General features: G+C 34.1%; 1 protein-coding gene across 2 annotated transcripts in view; it reads left to right on the forward strand.

Annotated features, from left to right (window-relative positions):
- The first annotated feature begins 7,795 nt into the window (after nt 1-7,795).
- Nucleotides 7,796-17,596, forward strand: part of LOC138703240 (uncharacterized) — a 133,044-nt gene continuing 123,243 nt past the window's right edge. For both annotated transcript variants that reach the window (XR_011333009.1, XM_069830962.1), the window contains exon 1: nt 7,796-8,039. The gene's annotated coding sequence lies outside the window, so the exon portion shown is untranslated. The remainder of the gene's footprint in view (nt 8,040-17,596) is intronic.

A 17,596-nucleotide genomic window follows, 5' to 3' on the forward strand; every position in this document is an offset into this window, starting at 1 on the left:
CCAAAGGTCTTCTTCCCTCAGGCCTCCCGACTAATACTCTTCGTGCATTTCTGGATTCGCCCATACATGCTACATGTCCTGCCTATCTCAAACGTCTGGATTTAATGTTCCTAATTATGTCAGGCGAAGAATATAATGCGTGCAGTTCTGCTTTGTGTAACTTTCTCCATTCTCCTGTAACTTCATCTCTCTTAACCCCAAATATTTTCCTAAGCACGTCAATATCAAACACCCTTAACCTCTGTTCCTCTCTCAAAGTGAGGATCCAAGTTTCACAACCATACAGAACAACCGACAATATAACTGTTTTATAAATTCTAACTTTGAGGTTTTTTTAGAGCAGACTGGATGACAAAAGCTTCTCAACCGAAAAACAGGCATTTCCCATATTTATTCTGCGTTTATTTATTTATATATTTATTTATTTATTTATTTTTTATTTATTTATTTATTTATTTATTTATTTATTATTTCTGGTGGAAACTCCACCAATTGCACCTCTCTGGGCTAGCAACCCATTGAGCGTCATTTTCACATTGCTTTCAAGTTTCAACAGAAGCCTCGAAAATTCTAGTTTGAGACCGTAACAGGCCACTCGGCCTAATACTTGTTAGGAAGACGACGATTCTGCGTTTAATTTCCTCCCGAGTGTCATTTATATTTGTTACTCTTGCTCCAAGATATTTCAACTTTTCCACTTCTTGGAAGGATAAATTTCCGATTTTTATATTTCCATTTAGTACAATGTTCTGGTCACGAGACATAACCATATTATACTTTGTCTTTTCGGGATTTACTTCCAAACCTTTGCTTAAGCCCGCAGTGAATTGGAAAAGCATCCGACAGAAACTGGCCTATACGGACTTTGCTGTACGTTTCAGTGAGACACATTTTAATTATTCGAACTAGTTTCGATTGAACCAAATTCAGTAAGAATATTAAATAAAACTTCTCTCTTAACCCAGTCATATGCCTTTTTGAAATCTATAAATATACTGTGCTCTTATACTCTCATTTTGTTCTCGAATCTGTCAACAAAACAATCTGACCAATAGTCGATCTATTACGCCTAAAACCACACTGATGATCCCCAATAATTTAATCTACATATGGAGTTAATCCTCTCAAGAGAATATTGAAAAAAACCTTGTATGACGTCAACAAAAGTGATATTCCTCGAAAGAGACTACAGTTAGTCTTTTCTCCTTCTTACAGACAAGTAACATGTGTAAAATAAACGCTGGGGAAAGTAAAAAATCGTATAAACAGTGAAAGATAACGAGTTCCAATGAGGAAAATATGTGCATCGTGTTGAAGTATTTCCAAGTGCTGTCTTGTTAATTTCAGAAAGGATTTTGAATATTGCTGGATTTTGTTTCATTCAGATAAAATTTATACAAGTTTCATCAGAGTTAACTTTTGTGAATTGTTTAACGCTTAAAAACAATTGGCTCAGTTTTCAAAAAAGATGAAAATGCACCTGCTTGAGAATAACGGTCCTAGTATTTTGTGTCATGCAGTTGTTCGAATAATAATTTAAAATTTGAAACAAACTATAAAAATATATAAATCCCTATAATTAGCAGACTTATTTCACGCCAAATATAATATTTTCATTTTGTTTCATGACTACACAAAAATGATTCAATTCCGTAAGACAGTCTTAATGGAATTTTGACATTCTGAACTTGGCAAATTAATCTAATAGTGAGCTGTCATTTTATTATTGTAAGCAATTTAATATTTTGCTTCATTTACATTTACATTTTGTCGATTATTCTAGAGTCTCGAACGGAATATTTATTCGTACGAGTTTATGCGTAGAAGGAGAGATTTCGCAGGCACCGCCATCATAACATATTAAACAGTAATATCGAAAACCGAACGATATGCTCGTAAATAGTAAAAATATTACCATGAAAGTACTGAAAAGGAATCATTAGATTCGGTAAACCATAAGGTGAGGTTAAACCTTAATTTTAAGTGCGAGTTTGAACCTTAAGGTATTCAAAACTGTTTTACTCAAACTGCTTCCCTAACAACCATTATGTTTCTAATCTTTTCGTGTCGCTCATTGCTGATAAAAGTTTAGTTTTGCAGCTTATACTAGGGAGATCTTTGGGAAACTGTATTGCAAGTTTCGGAATTTTACCTTTCATGAAACATCTATCGAAGATAGTCTATGTTCGAGCATTGACTTTCTCTTGTTTCTTGTTAAATAATTCATATACTTGGAAAATTTGTTGAAGTCTACAGTATATTATTCATTCAGTGTTCTCCCCAAGGGCAGGTCTTTCACTGCAAACTCAGCTTTCCTCAATCTTTCCTATTTTCTGCCTTCCTCTTCGTCTCTTATAACGAATTGAAATGATTGGAGTGAGTGTTTCATATTAAACATTGCTACATATAACAAGGAATACAAACTTTCAGTAATTTTATAATAATAGTGATAAATCGGAGAAAGAAAATGTGATAGCTCTTCAGGAAACTTACAGAATTTCCCTATATAATTTTCGGCTTTGTCAAATTTCTCAGTATCATACAAGTACAATGATAGTGTACAGTAAAAATTTAGTCCTTATTACACGACCTATATTTCATGTGAAACATCTTTTCACTTCTCTTCATAATTTGAACAATTTGTTGTCAGTATTTTGAATACAATTTATATAATCAAATAAAACATAAAATCGTATGCCCTTCGAGGAGAATATTTTGTATCAATGTTAATTTAGACACACATACACACATTCACATGGTTATTACTAAGTAAGTAGGCATATTAATGAGAAATTAACATGGTAGGCCTCTACATGTTACTCCATAGTCAAAATCTCAAAATTTCAAGTTATAAGTTTCGGAAAACCTATTTTTATGTTGTTATGGCGGGAAGTTTTGAAAAATTGAAACTCCACAAGATAAATATCGTTTTTGCCTTATCCAGCTTGCGAAAATAAATTCAGTAACAATGGCACACAGGTTTTGTAGATATTTTCGAATTCACCATCTAAAAAATCGTTAGACTGGACATGATGCCGCTGCTGAACTCGTATATCTTCTTTGGCCTCCCAGGTCACCAGACTTGACATCTTCTAACTTCTTTCTTTGGAGGTATGTGAGAAATGCAGTTCATGTGCCACCTCTATCCCAAGATCTTTAAGAAGTAGGACATCGGATCATTGCTGCAATTGCATCCATATGTTGGAGAAAGTGTTATAAGAATTTGATTATAGTGTTGATTTACATCGTGTAACCAGGAATTTTCACATTGAATGTTTTTAATATGTTAGTAAAAACTTTGAGAGTTTCTTAAACAAATTATATTAGCAAAGTTATTGTATGATTAATAATAATAATAATAATAATAATAATAATAATAATAATAATTATAATAATTAGTATTATTATTACTATTATTATTATAACAACAATAATAACAGTAATAATAATACTCATAATCCTCGTCATCACTATGAATGAGTTACACCGTATTTCAAAATTATGGTAAGTAATTGTGTTACGTGACTAGAACGCGGATAAGATTGGACAGATCCTTAAGCAATTAACTTCAGCTACAATGTGCATATCTCAGCACACATATGATCTATTACTTTTATTTAATCGAAAGTTCGGAAGTTTAAGAGGCTTATAAGTTTAGCACTTATTCATTCAATTTCAAATTTAGCAGAGTAATCAGTTTCAGTTTCTGATTAGGCCTACCTTACATTCGAGCTAAAATGTAAACATTGAAATATAGGCTACTACACTGCATCGTGAGTCATCAAAATTATGTAATTCATTACCAGTACTCATAAAATCTTGAGAAAAAGTTTCATAAAAGTCCTACTGCTAACATGTATAACAATAATAATCAGGGAACGGATTTATATGGACTAAAAATATATGAAATATGTAAATATATATGTAGTTATTTTTACCAAAATATGGAATTAAATATGGATTTTTACCAAAATATGGAATTAAATATGGACTTAAAATTATAAAAAAATGACTATGTACGTTAAATATTGGTACATTTTAATCAAACTAAACAAAAAATATAATGGACGTACCTTATCTTCCAATGTAGTTTCAACAAAACACAATTTTTATTGTCTGTTACCATAACAATAGGTTACAAACATTTCTTTCAAGTGCTGAAAAGTGAATCTTCTTCTATTGTCTCTGAGGATAGATTTATACTGACTAAAAGAGCGTTCGACGTCACAAGAAGTAACTGGTACATAATTCAATTTCACAATGTCTGCTGGGGATAAGTCCAAGTTAATCTTCACTGTTGATTCACCACTCATCACAGCAACAACCTTTTGTAGTTCTTCATATCCAGGGTTTTTTGAAAGTACAGTGTCCACCTTAGCTCTTACTGCATCTGCAACTTTACCTCTACCACGATTCAGTTGTTCCACAGTACTATTTATAATTTCAAAACTTTCAGATAGTGAAAGGTGCCTATTTTGGAGACTTTTGAGCGTTTTTATGATGCATGAAAATGTATGCTGAATGTGAGCTAAGTCATTCTTCACACTTATGTCACAGGTAACTGTTTTCGCAGTATCAATTGAGACTGCATCTTCAGAGTCCAATGCAAGGAGAACATTGTTAATAGAGTCTATATGTTCGGCATAATATTCAACTGCTTCTAGCCATGTACCCCATCTAGTTAAAATTGGCTTTGGTGGCAATGGAATTTCAGGGTACATTTCTTTCAACACGTTAACTCTACTGGGAGCTTTGAGAAATACTTTTTTCACTGATGAAATCAACAAATCTACTTTAGGGAAATTGTCTCTGACCACTTCTGCCACACGATGAAATGCATGCGCCACACAAGTAAAATGAGTCAATTTAGGATATACAACAGATAATGCTTGTCCAGCTTTGACCATATAAGGGGCAGCATCGCTAATAAAGAATAACACATTATCGTACATAATACCCTTTGGCCACAGGATACCCATAGCTTCGTTGAACAGTTTAACTATAGTTTTGTTATTGCACTTTTCTAGAACATCACAATGTAAAAGAATTCGTTCAGAATATTGTTCACTTAACAAACCGATAACTACATTACCAACAAGTCTACCTTCTTTGTCGGGAGTCTCATCAATGGAAACCCAAATTGAACTATCTTTAATTTCATCTCTTATCTTCTGTATTGTCTCATCGTAGATGGATGGAGCATACGTCTTCCTAAGTGTTGACTCATCCGGGATTGTATGTTGAGTATATTTTTCAAGGAATTCCCTGAAGACCTTATTCTTTAGTTTGTAGAGAGGAATATCAGCAGAGATGAGAGAACGGCACAGGTCGATGTTAAACTCAGATCTTACATTCGATGTTGTTGGTTGTGTTAAAAACAATTGTCTCTGCTTGGAATTTAGTTGTTTGTTGGCCTGATGTTTACTAGTTGTAATGTGTTGTTGCACCAGGAACTTTTGTGTAGATGATACTGCACACTGACACAAATTACAAAATAATATTTTATTGTCAGTTGATAAACCATCTTCTTTAAATTCTGAAATGTAACTTGTTAGTTTTGATTTTAAATTGACTGAATGACGTACTTTTGGCATATTTACCGTCTTTATAGTATGATTTACAAAACTGAACCTATGTGTACTCTGACTGGCATTTAACTGTTGAGCTGCACAACTGAAGTCTGTTAAAAATTTTAAATTAAATTAATACAGTTTTGTAACTTACTTTCCCATTGTTGATAGGACTGCTAATTTTCAAATAACTCTGATGTTAAAGGGATTACTGAACATGTGTTTAAATCTCTATTGTTGAAATGTATTTTTAAAAGTTAATGGAATTTTGTTTTGTTTTATTGTTAAACCTAATATAATATGGACTGTTTTATATGAAATATGGAAAATATATGGAAATTAACGAAAATATGTACTAAACTCTAAAATATGGAAAAATATGGAAAATAAAAGTAGGATTTTTCAACCCTACACATTGTGAAACATAAAGATAATGCAAAATATAAATTATATTAGCTTTATAAGTAAATATGTATTTACATATAAATCCTTTCCCTGATAATAATAATAATAATAATAATAATAGTAATAATAATAGTAATAATAATAGTAATAATAATAATAATAATAGTAATAATAATAATAATAGTAATAATAATAATAATAGTAATAATAATAATAATAGTAATAATAATAATAATAATAATAATAATAATAATAATAATAATAATAATAATAATAATAATAATACTTACTGGCTTTTAAGAAACCCGGAGGTTCATTGCCGCCCTCACATAAACCCGCCATTGGTCCCTATTCTGAGCAAGATTAACCCAGTCTCTACCATCATATCCCACCTCCCTCAAATCCATTTTAATATTATCTTCCCACCTACGTCTCGGCATCCCCAAAGGTCTTTTTCCCTCCGGCCTCCCAACTGACACTCTATATGCATTTCTGGATTCGCCCATACGTGCTACATGTCCTGCCCATCTCAAACGTCTGGATTTTATGTTCCTAATTATGTCAGGTGAACAATACAATGCGTGCAGCTCTGCGTTGTGTAACTTTCTCCATTCTCCTGTAACTTCATCCCTCTTAGCCCCAAATATTTTCCTAAGCACCTTATTCTCAAACACCCTTAATCTCTGTTTCTCTCTCAAAGTGAGAGTCCAAGTTTCACAACCATACAGAACAACCGGTAATATAACTGTTTTATAAATTCTAACTTTCAGATTTTTTGACAGAAGACTAGATGACAAAAGCTTCTCAACCGAATAATAACACGCATTTCCCATATTTATTCTGCGTTTAATTTCCTCCCTAGTGTCATTTATATTTGTTACTGTTGCTCCAAGATAATATTTGAATTTTTTCACCTATTCGAATGATAAAGCTCCAATTTTTATAGTTCCATTTCGTACAATATTCTCGTCACGAGACATAATCATATACTTAGTATTTTCGGGATTTACTTCCAACCCTATCGCTTTACTTGCTCCCTAATCGTTTGTGGATTTTCCCCTAGGATATTCACGTCATCCGCAAAGACAAGAAGATGATGTAACCCATTCAACTCCAAACCCTGTCTATTATCCTGAACTTTCCTAATGGCATATTCTAGAGCGAAGTTAAAAAGTAAAGGTGATAGTGCATCTCCCTGCTTTAGCCCGCAGTGAATTGGAAAAGCATCAGATAGAAACTGGCTTATACGAACTCTGCTGTAAGTTTCACTAAGACACATTTTAATTAATCGAACTAGTTTCTTGGGAATACCAAATTCAATAAGAATATTATATAAAACTTCTCTCTTAACCGAGTCATACGCCTTTTTGAAATCTATGAATAACTGATGTACTGTACTCTTATACTCCCATTTTTTCTCCAATATCTTACGATAGATATAACAAATAAATTTCTGAGGGGAGCTCTCTTTCGGGGTACCTCTTCAATTCGTCAGTAATTGCTTGTAACTGTCCTGCTATGCCTTAAATTGGTAACTCTACAGTCATTCCTACCGCACGACGGAGGAATCCGTAGAGTTGTAAATACTGTATTTGGTGTTTGTCTACAATTCTCACAAGCGTGAGGATGGAACGGGCCAGTGCGCCTGATCTCTTAATTGGAGCAAGCAAGATCAAAGGAGACCTGTACGCCCTTTGTGGAGTACGCTCTGTATTGAAGACGACTGGGGCATGTGCTCTGAACCCTGGCAGTTACTGCGCAATCGTTACCTTTTTCCCAGTGCAAGTATGCGCAGTATCGATCTGAAAACATATCGGGTAGGGAGTCGCGGAAACATACGCCGCTAGTTTGTAGGAGTGTCGGAGGTGTGTGACGTACGGTTACGTAACAAGAGACTTCTATTTGTATATCTAACAAGATAAACCCTCTCTGTGCACTACCTCGACATCAGTTCTTTTATAGACGAAGATCTGATTCAGATGCTGCAGGAGTCGTTATCATCTCATGGCTCTGTCACCACGGCCCTTTCGTTACATATTCCAAGCTCGGACAGACATATGGCAGGCAAGTTCAACAATTTTTTGATCTCATAAAAGCGCATAACGACAACTTTAGGCGGTCTCATATATTAAATAGGCCTAAACAGAAAATATCATTCACAATTATTTCAAAACAAACAAAATTGGCAAACGTGAACGTGAACAATCCGAAATTAAAACTTACCTTCAGAAGACAAAACGAATCTCACTTTATTTTAATCCAGGCTTTCATAAATAGCTTATAATGTGTACACATTACGCTAAGAAACTGAGAAATCAGATAAAAATAATCTCCAAGTTGATGGGTGACATATTGCTTTGTCTTATCAGGGAAATTCTATATGTATTTGTTTATGATGCCTACTTTTGTCGGAATCTATTTAAAAAAGTTAATAATAAAAATTTTATTTCAAAAAGTTTATTTCTCCAACTCTTACAGTAGTTTTCTTGGCTGTAACGGAAAGGTTGGTAGTGTACAGAGCGTAAGAGGTAGGAAAGTGTAGTTACTATCCTTTCGTGAATTTCACGCCAAAAGGTGATATGTTCAACATCACAATCCGATCGTCTTTTTACTGCCGGAAAAGGCCCAATACTCAATTTATAGAATATTGATAGGTCTAAAGTTTAAATAGATGTAAAGTTTTAATTTTTCACAATTTTCATCTATTGCAATTGTTTCCAACATTGTTTTGTACAGTATTTACGAAAATCAGTATGCTAATGTGATAGAAAATAGAGACGTATCAATAGAACAGTAGTATATACAGTCACGAAGCTTAATACCTAGGGAATATGCATCCATTGATAGTTTCTAACCACTAAGATCGCTACTATCGCCTCATCACATACCATGTGAAACAGACCGGCACAGTCTATTGTTCCTAGTCCCTCATCAACTCAAGCTTCGTGACTGTATATACTAGACTGTGTTAATAGTTTATTATTAAATTCTAAGTATTACTTGTAAAATGAAAATACTATGGAAGCGATATGGGTTGTAGAGCAGTAAAAACAATAGTTGTACTCGATCAAGTTCGCTTATCGTTGGAAAGACTCGAGCCCCTAAACTGTTCATAATCCTCTTGCTCGGTCTGACCGAGCAACAAGCATGCAGGGAGTGCAGGCTTGCCCTGCTCGAGCAGCGTCTGCCATGACATTTCTCCTGTCCCAAACCCAAGCAAGTACTTCGTGAACGGATTGACTAATAAACCGGAAATGAATGTATTTTGCAAATATTAAATAACTATTTATTTCGCCACTTGAATGTTCATCAATATTTTAGGTACGGTATTTGTAGTCATTATTTTTAGAAGAATTAAATATCTGTATATTCCTCTCTTTTTTGTTATTCAGTAGGAAATGTTAATTAAAAGAATATTCTTACATTTAACTGCCTATTTGCATCATAACTGAGTTGGAAATGTCAAATAACGTTTTACCTTATTACTACGTAACTGTTACTAACTTTCCGTACACCTATATCGAAGGCATAAAAATGTGATCAATTAATTACATATAGTTTTAATCAGTGGTGTACGCTGAATTTTGTCAAGGAGGAAGGTCAATATTATAATTGTTTACAGTTTACATTATCGGTATTTTAAAGTTCGTATATTATTATTATTATTATTATTATTTTATGGTATATTTATATTAATATTATTATAATATTATACATTTGAAGACCTCGGAGGTAAATAGTGATAACCCTCAAAATTGAGATTGGCAGTTTTCTGGTTGTTAACAGCCTATAAGCCACACTATCTTTGATTTGGTTAAATAATTATGTAAATATATTAACAAATATTGAATTATGCTGCTCGAAAAATATGGCAATCCTCTGGTGTTTACAGTAAAAAATTAAAACTTATGCAATTTCTACATTTGGGTTATCATTATTTACCCCCGAAATCTTCATTTATATTTAAAATATTATGAACTGCCAAATACACAAAACGTTAAACGAATATTTTACAAAAAATTCAGAACTCTAACGGACAGGTGAATACTGGTTTAAAATCGACAATGTACAATACTTAATATCTGTACTGCAGAACAACCTTTTCAATATGTTTCACAACAAGTTAAATTTCATATTGTGTTATATTTTACTATTACAAGGTCTGCACTAGGCGATTGGTCTCTCTTTAAGATAGCATTCTTATAATTCAAACGTGCCGCAGCACCAAGCATAGGGACTATACTGAAGGAGGGGTAGAAGGACTGTGCCTTATATCGATGTACAGTAGATACTGTTGCCCTGACAGTGAAACGTTAGACAAGAGAAAACGATTATGGATAAAAAAATATTCAAATCTAAATGTCGCTTTTTTTTTTTTTTTTTTACTTCAAGGGGGGGGTTCAAACCTAGTAGCCCCCCTTTGCATACGTCCCTGGTTTTAATGTTCTAATTACTTAATTGAAGTTAATTACAACAAACAAAACTCTAAGGGCCATATTCATAGACATTCTTAGCGCGGGCTTCCGGTGGATGATCAGCGAACTAAAATGTTTCGTATTCATAAACCAGTGTTAGCGATAAGATATGATATGAATCCTGTACAAGTAATCAGTCGATAGCCGGGGCTAGTTTAGCACGATCGTAGCGCGGGCTAGCGAAATGTCTATGCATAGCACCCTTAAAGACAGAAATACGCTTTGTTTTATTATGGATTTAGTACTCTCCTGAAACATAATCAGAACTGTTCACTGATGTGGAGTTGTATAGTTATTGTTGATCATCAGTAGATCTCTAACGCGGTCTGGATCAAGCTGATTTCGGCGGTTTGTTAGAAACATATTAATTTTACTAAAATAACGTTCACAAGACTCATTTTCTGCTGAAATACATAAGACAGCCTCTGTCTTGCAACTAGCGATAGTACTGGTAGATCTTACATAACATTACGAGATTATTACAATATAAAGTTCTATTGCATCTGACAGATGATCTTCCAGTCAGTGACGGTCCTCCATTGATGCGTTTGAATCGCCGAGTCACACATTTTTTAATACACGCATATATTTTTTCAAAGTTAATGCATTCATTACATTGTTTATAATTATAATTTGTAATTTTGTATTATCTAGATCAATGCTGGGCATAAAGCGGAAGGAAAAAGAAAAAGAGATACCCCCGCCCATGTCCTTTTTCTTCACCGTTTTAAAAACGAACACACAACAAAGCACTGTGCATCACTGGTGGATTTTAGGCGATCAGCGATAGCCGAAAGCTTTGATGCGTACCTTATACCTCATACAATCCGTCACTCAGCAATGCTTGCCTTTACGTCTACTTGTATCGGTACATAACTGTCTTTGCCGTGGAATGTGGAGTGGAGAGTTAAGGGGTAGTCTGCAGTAACTCAATTGAGCTATTTACGCTCAGGTCTAGTCTAGATTCAGTAACACTGATCGAAAACCTACCTTTTTTTTTCTATGCAGCAACCTCTTGTTATCAGTATTAATCCCCAATCTTATTAGTATCCGTTTAATACTTTTGAGTTATTACATTTCAATTAATTTTATTTAACTTAACTATATTGCATTTTATTTTATTTTAATATATATTGATAATTGAAGTGAGATGCAACCGTTTTAATAAAAATGAAATTGAATCAACAAAACAAAGCTTCCTGACTGGTAATCGATATAGCCTAGAGTTCAATGAAGATTGTATGGTTGGCACAACAAGTAACAAGAGAATAGCTTATCATATCACACTACTGCCATCTAGCGGAATATTTGTAATGATGAGATAGAGATAGTACTATAATACATTTTCAAGACATTTTAGTGAGTCAATTAATATTTTATTTTATTAGAGTACTTTATTTCTTCTAATCTTTATATATTTTCTTCTAATCGTGTGATAGTCAATTGAATCCTACACGAGTTTGGATTTTCTCTAGAGATAAATCAAAACCTTCAGTGAGGTTACTGTAAATAAATTAGGTCAACTTAAAAAATTAATCAATTATTATTTCTTGCAAAAAAATCTCTCGAAAAATGACCAGAGTTTCGCCCATCTTTTTCGTTAGTAGAGTGCTGCGAACAAAATAATATTTTCTTACAAATGGCTTTTAAGGAACTGGGATGTTCATTGCCGCCCTCACATAAGCTCGCCATCAGTCCCTATCCTGAGCAAGATTAATCCAGTCCCTATCATCATATCCCACCTCCCTCAAATTCATTTTAATAATATCCTCCCATCTACGTCTCAGCTTCCCCAAAGGTCTTTTCCCCTCAAGTCTTCCAACTAGCACTCTATATGCATTTCTTCTATATGCATTTCTGGATTCACCCATACATGCTACATGTCCTGCCTATCTCAAACGTCTAGATTTAATGATCCTAATTATGTTAGGTGAAGAATACAATGCGTGCAGTTCTGTGTTGTGTAACTTTCTCCGTTCTCCTGTAACTTCATCCCTCTTAGCCACAAATATTCTCCTAAACACCTTATTCTCGAACACTCTTAACCTCTGTTTCTCTCTCAAAGTAAGAGTCCAAGTTTCACAACCATACACAACAACCAGTAATATAATTGTTTTATAAATTCTACCTTTCAGTTCTTTCGAGAGCAAACTGGATGATAAAATCTTTTCAACCGAATAATAACAGGCATTTCCCATATTTATTCTGCGTTTAATTTCCTTCCGAGTTCATTTATATTTGTTACTGTTGCTGCGATGTATTTGAATTTTTCCACCTTTTCAAAGAAAAAATTTCCAATTTTTGTATTTCCATTTCGTACTATGTTCGTCACTAGACATAACCATATACATACTTTGTTTTTTCATGGTTCTCTCCTTACCTGCTTCAAGTAAAATTTCCGTGTTTTCCTTAATCGTTTATGAATATTCTCCCAACATATTCACGTCATCCGCATAAACTAACAGCTGATGTAACCCGTTCAATTCCAAACAGTCCCTGTTTTCCTGGACTTTCCTAATGGCATATTCTAGAGCAGCTTTTCTCAAACTTTTTTGAAATGGGGACCACCTTTTTAAGTCAGAATAGTTCCGCGGACCATCTGACTCTTGTTCCCTTCGAAAGCAAATTTTATCATTTTTGTAGCATATTTTAATACCAGTGTACTTACATTTTAAAATAGACTTAATTAATTATAATACTTTTCTAATTATATTTTTTGTAGCCCATCACAAGTAACTTATAACAAATTCTGTACATTGTTGATTCATCGCTTGCCTGTTAGCAGTTAGTTGTTTGAAATCCTTCTTATGTGGTACACGCCAGTAGTTGTCCATGTCTCTGTTAAATAATACCCATTATAAATAATGGAAAACTGGTTTAGATTCGGATCTTTGAAAAGAAAGGAACATGATGATACGCTTTATTTAGGCAGTGATAATAGTTCATAAGCTGTGTGTGGAGAAATATATTAATTATAGTGCCATTAAAGAAAAATCTAGTCCTAGTGGTAGCTGTTCAAAGAAAAAAATACTTTCGTAAATATGACAAAAGTTATTTGGAACTTGGGTTTACTGGTGTGGCAACGGGAGTGAACCAAAACCTCGCTGCGTTATTTATTACGAAGTGCTTTCAAACGAGTGTGTGAAACCCGCGAAATTGAAACGGCACTTAGAGACGAAACACGCAAGTGTGAAAAGTAAACTTGTCGGATTTTAAAATAGACGGAGTCTAAAATTTCTTATATCGTTATCTGGAAAACAAATAAAAAAATTAAGGCAGAAACATGCCCGATTTTCAACAAGTAAAGATGCAATTTTCCACGTTCTATTATTTATTGGTGTACAAAGTACAGTACGTGCCCATTTCAATGTGCAGACTGGGTGTCGCCAAAACTATTAAGAAAGTCATCAATACATGAAAAGGTTCATGAATTCGGGTGGTCCCTGGCTGGGTTACAGGCTCGGCGCCAGATGTGCAGGGAAAAGATTGCGAGAAACGCCACGTTCATGATGCTTTAAATCCCTCTTTTGTTGCTTAGAGTAAAGTGGGAAGTGGGTAGACGGGTAGAATAAGAAATTTCATAAAATATTAGTACTGGGAGAAAAAATTAAAGGCGATTGCCACGTGTCATTTCCAAACTCTGAGATTTTAGCTATAACGTGATACGCAATTCGTTTGAATTTTATTTTTTCTTCTGTCTTTTTTTGAAGGGCCACAAGGGCAGAACTCGAGGACCACAGTTTGAGAAACGCTGTTCTAGAGTAAAGTTAAAAAGTAAAGCCAATAGTGCATCTCCTTCCTTTAGCTCGCAGTGAATTGGAAAAGCGTCAGATAGAAATGAGGTAGGGTGACCAGTTCCTTTTCCCCTCCATTGCATACATCGCAGACTAGCTACAGATTACACCAGTCAGACTTCAGATATAAAGCTAAAATATCTAAATAATGGTTACTGAAAGGGACTAGTTTTCTTTGATTAAGTTATTGCAAATAGTGTGTTTCTTTTATACTGAAGAAAACACAATTTAACCACTTCTAATTTTCAACTCCTAAATTTACAGTTATAAGCATTTACATTTCCTCGCATCAGAGTACTGCTCTCTTGTATTTAAGAAACCTTGACACCATTTTCTGACTTCTTTGGTATAGCTTTTCTAGATAATTTTATAAAAAATTGATTAATTATTTTTAATTATTCAATTTAGAGGCAAGTGCATTTAGTACCGGTAACGAAAGTCAAGCGTGCTTAAATCCATTCCCTATCTCAATAGGAGAGGGAAGGATATATTTAAAAAAGGCATGTCCTATTCATTTTCCAGAATTCGGACACAGAAACAAATCGAGCCTTCGGTAAACCGAATAATAAGGCAGTCCGCATGGTGGAAGAGCTTTGCATACTGCATACATCGTCAGGCGCTCAGTATCGTTGTATAATTAAGGTTTTGCAGGACTCTACTCCTTCCATTGTTCTAGTACAATTTCCTTTTCCCAAGTAGCATGTATAAGCTCATAAATTTCACTAGATAATACGTTTCCACCCTCTTGTATTAATTTCTACTGGAATTTGATCGATACTTGGGAACTTGTACTTTTTCAGATTTTCTATCGGAATTTTGATTTCAGAAAGTGTTGGTTCGAGTATAAGTGGCTCAGCAGTTTGTATTTCAATTTCGTCCCGATCATTTCCATTTGGGCTATGTACATTTAGCAGTCGCCCAAAATAGTTTTACTATCTGTTCATGATGGAATGAGAGTCTGCAAGCAAGTCACCATTCATATCCTTGATTACGTTTACCCTTGCCTGCTATCCCTTCTTAAATTCCTATATACCCTTATATAAATCTCGAATGTTTTTATTCTTACTATTTGTTTCTACCTCATTCAGTTTTTCCTTCAAGTAATCTCTCTTTTTATTCCTAAGTGTACGACTTGGTTCCCGTCTTTCATTGAAATAATTATCTCTATTCCCCTGGACTGGATCCTGTAAGAATTTCAATTTTGCCTGTTTCCTTCTTTCTACTACCATGCAACAATCTTCATCAAACAGGATTTCTTTTTCTTGTTTCATAATAACCTATGCTCTGCTCAGCTGCAATGTTGATATTATCTCTGATACTTTCGCACACGCTATTAACATTAATTCCTCCTCAACTTCGTCTGAACTTCCTATAGTGGCAAACCTTTTTGAAATTTCGACCTTATAATGTTGATTAGTTTCCTCATCTTTTATTTTTGGAATATTGATTCTCCTGATATTAACTTGTTGCTCTATTCGCTTGGCTACTGATAATTATCTTTCTCTCAATTCTCCAATTACCAAATTATAGTCAGAATCACAGTGTGCCCCTCTGAAGGATCGAATGTCTATTATATGTCTTCATTTATCTATCAGATGTGGTCTATTTAGTTGTGTGTCAATCCATCTGAGAAGTCCAAGTAGGCCCTATATATTTTAAGTATATCCTTATGGGGGAATGTTGTACTTTTGACAATTAAATTTTTTGGTATGGCAAAGTTGACTAACCTAACTCCATTAACATTACTAGTTACATGTAGGTTCTCTTTTCCAATAATCGGTTTAAAAATATTCTCCCGTCCTACTTTAGCATTGAAATCCCCCAATAAAACTTTCATGTTATATCTGGAATAAATAACATAATAATAATAATAATAATAATAATACTAATAATAATAATAATATCAATAACAATAATAATAGTGATGGCATTATTATTATCATTATCATCATCATAAGTTTTATATTTAATAAACTTACAAATGGCTTTTAAGGAACACGCAGGTTTATTGCCGCCCTCAAATAAGCCCGCCATCAGTCCCTATCCTGTGCGTGATTAATCCAGTTTCTATCATCATATACCAGCTTCCTCAAATCCATTTTATTATTATCCTCCCATCTACGTCTCGGCCTCCCCAAAGGTCTTTTTCCCTCCGGTCTCCCAACTAACACTCTATATGCATTTCTGAATTCGCCCATACGTGCTACATGCCCTGCCCATCTCAAACGTCTGGATTTAATGTTCCTAATTATGTCAGGTGAAGAATGCAATGTCTGCAGTTCTGCGTTGTGTAACTTTCTCCATTCTCCTGCAACTTCATCCCTCTTAGCCCCAAATATTTTCCTAAGAATCTTATTCTCAAACACTCTTAATCTCTGTTCCTCTCTAAAAGTGAGAGTCCAAGTTTCACAACCATACAGAACAACCGGTAATATAACTGTTTTATAAATTCTAACTTTCAGATTTTTTGACAGCAGAGTAGATGACAAAAGCTTCTCAACCGAATAATAACAGGCATTTCCCATATTTATTCTGCGTTTAATTTCCTCCCGAGTGTCATTTATATTTGTTATTGTTGCTCCAAGATAATATTTGAATTTTTTCACCTATTCGAACGATAAATCTCCAATTTTTGTGTTTCCATTTCGTACAATATTCTGGTCACGAGACATAATCATATATTTTGTCTCTTCGGGGTTCACTTCCAAACCAATCGGTTTACTTGCTTCAAGTAAAATTTCCATATTTTCCCTAATCGTTTGTGGATTTTATTAGCATATTGAATGAATGAATGAATGAATGAATGAATGAATGAATGAATGAATGAATGAATGAATAAGTATTCACGTCATCCGCATAGACAAGAAGCTGACGTAACTCATTCAATTCCAAACCTTCTCTGTTATCCTGAACTTACCTAATGGCATATTCTAGAGCGAAGTTAAAAAGCAAAGGTGATAGTGGATCTCCTTGCTTTATCCGCAGTGAATTGGAAAGGCATCAGATAGAAACTGGCCTATACGAACTCTGCTGTACGTTTCACTGAGACACATTATAATTAATCGAACTAGTTTCTTGGGAATACCAAATTCAATAAGAATATTATATAAAACTTCTCTCTTAACCGAGTCATATGCCTTTGTGAAATATATGAAAAACTGATGTACTGTATCCTTATACTCCCATTGGTTCTCCAATATCTGTCGAATACAAAAAAATCTTATCAATAGTCGATCTATTACGCCTAAAACCGCACTGATGATCCTCAATAATTTTATCTACGTACGGAGTTAATCTTCTCAAAAGAATATTGGATAAAATTTTGTAAGACTTGAGCAAAAGTGATATTCCT

Source organism: Periplaneta americana, chromosome 7, assembly GCF_040183065.1.
Source record: "Periplaneta americana isolate PAMFEO1 chromosome 7, P.americana_PAMFEO1_priV1, whole genome shotgun sequence".
Lineage (NCBI taxonomy): Eukaryota > Metazoa > Arthropoda > Insecta > Blattodea > Blattidae > Periplaneta > Periplaneta americana.